The sequence below is a fragment of the Tenrec ecaudatus genome, chromosome 4, assembly GCF_050624435.1.
Source record: "Tenrec ecaudatus isolate mTenEca1 chromosome 4, mTenEca1.hap1, whole genome shotgun sequence".
Classification (NCBI taxonomy): Eukaryota; Metazoa; Chordata; class Mammalia; order Afrosoricida; family Tenrecidae; genus Tenrec; species Tenrec ecaudatus.
Window position 1 is genome coordinate 66,194,030 of NC_134533.1, and position 6,000 is coordinate 66,200,029.

The following is a 6,000-nucleotide window of genomic DNA, read 5'->3' on the forward strand; positions in this document are numbered from 1 at the left end:
AGTATCTCCAGGGAAGTTTCCTCTCCCCACTCCCCTCCCTTCCTAGATCCAAGGTAAACTCCCTTCTCTTCCCACAACACTCAACTCAGACCAATCAGTTCAGATGTGGACCTGGCCTTTGAGAATTCTCACTCAGAGACATAAAGGCTAGCCCTTGGTTTGGCTCTCTGCCTGCAGAAGGCTCATTCTGAAGTAACTGTCCATACTAGGCCATTCAGCCACCACTTTTCTGAGATTTTGGGGGTGAGTTTGAATCTTTTTATGTCTGTTAAGTGTGTTTCTAAGTCTTACTTTCCTAAGTCCTACAAATGTGTTTATATCTACAATAATTCTGTCTGTGTCTCTGTGTGATTCTCTCAGTCTCTCTCATTGTGCCTCTGTCTCCCAGTGCCTGTTTTTGCCTACATGTGTTGATTTGTTCATCCTAGGATGGAGAAATTTAAGACAAAAACAAAAGTGAAACAAATAATAATATAAACCCCCCACATTTCCAAATCCCATTTTCAAAAAGATTCTCTCCAAAAAGAATAATATTTATCTAAATGCAACGTGTCCTACAAGATAATTGCTAATCTACATACAGAGTAGATTCAAGCTAAATTACTCAGCAAGAAACCGGGAAACATATTTCACCGATCAAGGAAATCGTTAATATGTTTTTATAGGTACATTCAAGGATTGAGGTTATCTGGGGGTCATGTACCAGACTGTAGTCAATGCCAGCAACTTGATCATTCATTGAGAAGACTATGAAACAGCCAAGAAGCAGGATTTTGAACAGGATAGTCAGATATAGCTGGGAAGGTTTTATACTAGACAGCTTCAGGGAGTTATGGGCATATGCTTCATAGCACTTGGAGAGGGGAAATGAAATTAATTAATTTACACTCCGCCAAGCCCTTTCTTTCCCTCCTGCCCCCAGTCTCCTCATACCCGTCAAAGTCCATTTCTTTTGCTGTGGAAACCGTTTCTCTTGATTTTTTTCTTTAGTATTAATCATCTCAAACAGTGTTTGTTTTTATGAGATTGACTAACTTTGGTGAGTTTAATGTCTTCCAAATTGGTCATTTTTGAGGAAAGTACAGAGATATAATTTGTGGAGGTTCAATAGAGCTGCTTCGTGAAGAAAGAACTGGGAGTGAAGAGAGTAAGAGAACACAGGCTCTGAGCCCCATGCTCAGAGTCATTGCGCACTCCCCTCCGTAGCCGTCAATTTTGCTATCTCCTTAGCTGGAAAATCCTTCCTTCCAATGTCCATTAACTAGATCAGAGCATTTTTTAAACTCTACATCCACACAGCATTTAAAATCAATAGTGGATAACCACAGAATTAATAAATCATATTCACAACTGCTGAATGAAAGAGTTATCTGATCATTAGAAATAACTCAGCATTTATACCAAATTATGAATGCAAATTCCCACATCACTGTTAGTTTTTTTTCATGTTGATTGGGATTTAGTTATTTCTCTGTGATTGTTTCAGCACTAGTGTATACAGTAATTTAACTCTGTGGCTTTTATTTCTCTGTGGATTCTAGATTAAATCTGGTATTTTTGAAGTCACCTACATATTTATTCAATAAATTCTCTGGTTAGTGCTTTTAATTTCAAAGGTCACATGTATATCAGGATGCTTTACCTAGAATGACAGTATCCTTCATTGCCTATGTTCATATTTATCCTTTTCTCTATTTCACGAAGAATACCACTTCACCAAGTGCCCCTTTCTTCTTAGACTCATAATAAGCAAGCAAGAAAACAAACAAAAAAACTCACTGCAATTGAATCAATTCAGATTCTAGCTAATCTAGAAGGGGCTTCTAGGCTGTAACCCTCTAAGGGAGCTGGTAGTTTCAACTTCCTCTCATAAAAACCTTGGTGGGTTTCAACCAGCCACTTTGTCCAACCCTTTCCTGACAGTGTCACCAGATAGAACTCGCTCCTTTCTGATGACTCTTCCCTAAATAAGACTGGAGTTTATTGTCCTCTACACAGAGATGACCACAAAATTCACTGCATGAGGAGTCAATGGAGTTAAACTATTACCCAGGCCCTGCAAAATTGCCTATTAAACCTTGGGTACATTCACTTTACCTCTCTGGGTCTTAGCATCTTCCTATGAACTCGTTTATATGTATGAAGTGCTTCATCAATCATGCATTCTTTTTTACAATAGTTTTTGAGACAAATGCATTTTTATTTGCAATGTACATATGAGGAAACTTGTCCTTGTGAATGTTAAGTGACCTGCTTTTAGAAACACATAGAATAAGCTGTCAATTGAAATTCATACTTAGGTCTTTGGAATCCATTAGCAGATCCCTAAAACACTGCACGTATAGTTTTAATTATCTCATTTATTTATTATATCCAAAGAATATATTTATTATTAATTTTAATTTTCATGTAAAAACAGTGACAAAAATCAAAATACACAGAAGCTACCTGTATCACATCTCTAGTAACTATCTGGGCTTGGATTTTGATCTAGATTTGATTTATACCAAAGTTCCTAATCTTATTTTCTTAAGTCATGCTGTCTTCCATAAAGATTAGTCAGTCTCAAGTATCTTCTTTCTATACATGCAGAATTTTAGGATTCTGAATACAGATGGGTAGATGAAAGAATAGAGTGTCTCACACATTGTGTGTGTGGTGAGGATCTGGGAAGGCAGAAGATGCTACTGGTGAGAGCTAACATCAATTTTTGCTTTCAAATGGCAGGTGAAGACGGGCCTCTGCTATTGATGACATGGGAGCCAAGGGAAATGCAAGTCTAGATCTCTTACCTGTTTTCCTGACTGGCATTCCTGGCCTGGAAGCTCAGCATGGCTGGCTCTCTATCCCCTTCTTCATCATGTACAGCATAGCCATTGTGGGCAACAGCTTAATCATGGCAGCAGTGCAAGCAGACCATGCCCTACACGAACCCATGTATCTGTTCCTCTCCATGTTGGCCATCACTGAAGTGGGTGTCTCTATATCTACACTACCAACTGTCATGGGCATCCTGTGGTTTGATGCCCGCCAGGTTGACTTTGATGGCTGCTTGGCCCAAATGTTCTTCATTCATACCTTCTCCTGCATGGAGTCAGGTGTCCTATTGGCCATGAGTTATGACCGCTTTGTGGCCATCTATAGTCCACTGAGGTACACAGCAATCCTGACCCTACCCCGTATCATTTCCATAGGTTTGGGCATTACACTGAAGAGTGTGGCCCTTATGGCTCCACTTCCGATCCTTTTGAGGCAACTGCCCTATTGTCATACAAATATCCTCTCCCATTCCTATTGCCTCCACTCTGACCTGATTCAGCTGCCCTGTGCCATACTAAGCTCAATAGCATCTTGGGGTTGGCTATTGTCCTGGCTACTTTTGGGCTTGACTCACTGCTCATTGTGGTCTCATATGTGCTGATCCTATATACTGTACTGGGTATTGCCTCTGGTGAAGGAAGGAGGAAAGCCCTCAACACATGTGTGTCACATATCTGTGCAGTACTTGTGTATTATGTGCCTATGATTGGCGTGTCAGTGATGCATCGTGCTGCCAAGCATGCCTCACCCATGGTACACACACTCATGTCTAGTATCTACCTCTTTGTGCCTCCTGTACTCAATCCCATAATCTACAGTGTTAAGACTCGGCCAATCAGACAGGGAATCATAAACTTGTTTAGACGTAAGAGAGAATTGCTCTGAGTTACTCCAAATGGACAAGGATTTTCATTCAATAGAAAAATCCTGATGGTGCTTCTGCTATGAGAAATACTCCACAGTAGGCAATTGTAAGAGGAATAGGGGGAAAATTGGATGCCTTGCCACAGACTTAAATTATAAGAGTTATTTATAAGCTATTCTATCTCACATTTTATCAGTGTGTTTGTGTGTCTGTGTGCACAATTTTGTAACTTTCTTTCCTAAACTGATATTATCGTTAAGGGCATGGACTATGAAGTTCTCTTTTCTTTTAAAATATCTAGCAAAAATTTGAACCAATTGTAAGTTAATAGTAAAAATTCAAGTTTTAAAATATTTGCATGGAAATAAAACATCTTTTATTCTATGGTTGTGCTAGGCTAGATCCTCTAGGGAAGCAAAAGCAGTGACATTTGTATGTTTATGTTTATATAAAGAGATTTATCCCTAGAAATGGCTCACACAGTTGTAGAAGTGGCTAAATCCCGTCTGGTACAAGGCTTCCAGTCTGCAGGCTTCTCGTGACACCTATAGCTACTAGGGCTGACAAACAGGAATCGGGAAGAGGAAGACCAAGGGCTAGTGAATGCTGAGCTGAATGAATCCATGATTGGCTAAATGAACCCAATGTCTGCAGTCTGTTGATTGCTCCTGGGATAGGCAGATGATATAACAGAAGGTCAGAGAACCAGAGGCAGAATCCAAATCCAGCAGAAGTGAGCTAACTTCCTTACACTACCAATTTTTACTGAGCAGGCCATATTGTTAAAGAAACCTTCTTCAGTGGTATCAAGGCTATGGCCAGAATAAGGAGGCTCATTCTTCCAACTCCTTGACTGCTTCACAGAATTCCCATCATGAAGTTCACCACATTGTGTTACATCATATCATGGGAGAATCCTGGCCCATCATATCTAACTACCACAGAGTTTAGAACATGATTAAGAATATATCCAAGTAAAGAAATATTATCCAAGAATATTCATATGAATAAGGTAAGCATACTTGCTGTGTCCCCATATTGTCTTGATTCATATCTGTTTTTCTTAGCATCATTATCAATAGTATTTCCTTTTACTTTCTTTTTTTTTTTTTGGTTTGGTTTTTTTTTTTTTTAACAATTTATTGGGGCTGATACAATTCTTTTCACAGTTCAAAAATATACATACATCAATTGTATAAAGCACATCTGTACAGTCTTTGCCCTAATCATTTTCCTTTTACTTTCAAAGGTGTCCTTGTTTAAATAACACATTATATATTAAATTTACTTATGAAATGTGCTGGGAGAAAAAAAAACCCAGATTCAAGCATATTTTATGGAGACCCTTTATTATTTGTAAACAGCATAAAGACAACACAAGCATAATCATCAAGGATGAGGGAAACAACATGAACACAGTGTAGAAATTGAAGAGAATCTACTGATTTATGGCCACTGAGTTAATTATGTGTGATAAATTATAAAGGATATAATCACAAAATCATGATAGGTGGCAGGTCAAATCTTCATTGTTGCAGACAGAACTTCAGAAGTTTGGGAAAAACATGGCTAATTATAGATGGTAGATAGATAGAGAGATTTAAAGGTCTATAGGGTTGGATCTATGACTTTGATGATGATATTATTGTATATGTAAAAAATACTAAACACCCAAGAAGAAAACGTTGGGAATAATTGAAAGTTTCAGAAATATGTTAGGGTACAAGGTCAGTCACATTTCTGTATACTGAGGAAGGCAGCTCTGATTTCTGTTGTTTTGATATTAACAAAACAATACCTTTTACTATAGTCACACAAAACATGAAACTCTTAGGAATAAACCTAAACCGAGAAACCAAAGACTGTAGAAAGAAAACTACAGAATATTACTACAAGAAACCAAATGAGACCTACATAAATGGAAGAATGTTCCATGTTTACAGATAGAAAGACAAAATTGTTAGAAATGCTAATACTGTCTAAAGTAATAGATAAATACAATTCCAATCCAGATTATTCATTAAAGAAATGAAAAAACTAATAACCAACTTTATTTTTTCCAACACTTTTTGGCACACAATTTACATAGCATTACAATTAAATATTTCAATCATTGAATCATATCAAGGGGAATTGTACTATCAGCACCACATCTATCTTACAGCACCTCCCCCCCCCACGATTAAATTGCCTTTAAAATTAGTTGTGCAATCACGATCAATTAGTTCTAGTGCTCCCTCCCACCTTCATTATTTACTCCCCAAATCCCTTCTCCTTTCCTGTCGCCCATTCCCCACCCTTGCATTCCCTATAAT

General features: G+C 38.0%; 1 pseudogene; it reads left to right on the plus strand.

The window, feature by feature from the left end:
• The first annotated feature begins 2,755 nt into the window (after positions 1 to 2,755).
• LOC142446802 (olfactory receptor 51I2-like) lies at positions 2,756 to 3,705 on the plus strand (annotated as a pseudogene).
• The last annotated feature ends 2,295 nt before the right edge of the window (positions 3,706 to 6,000 follow it).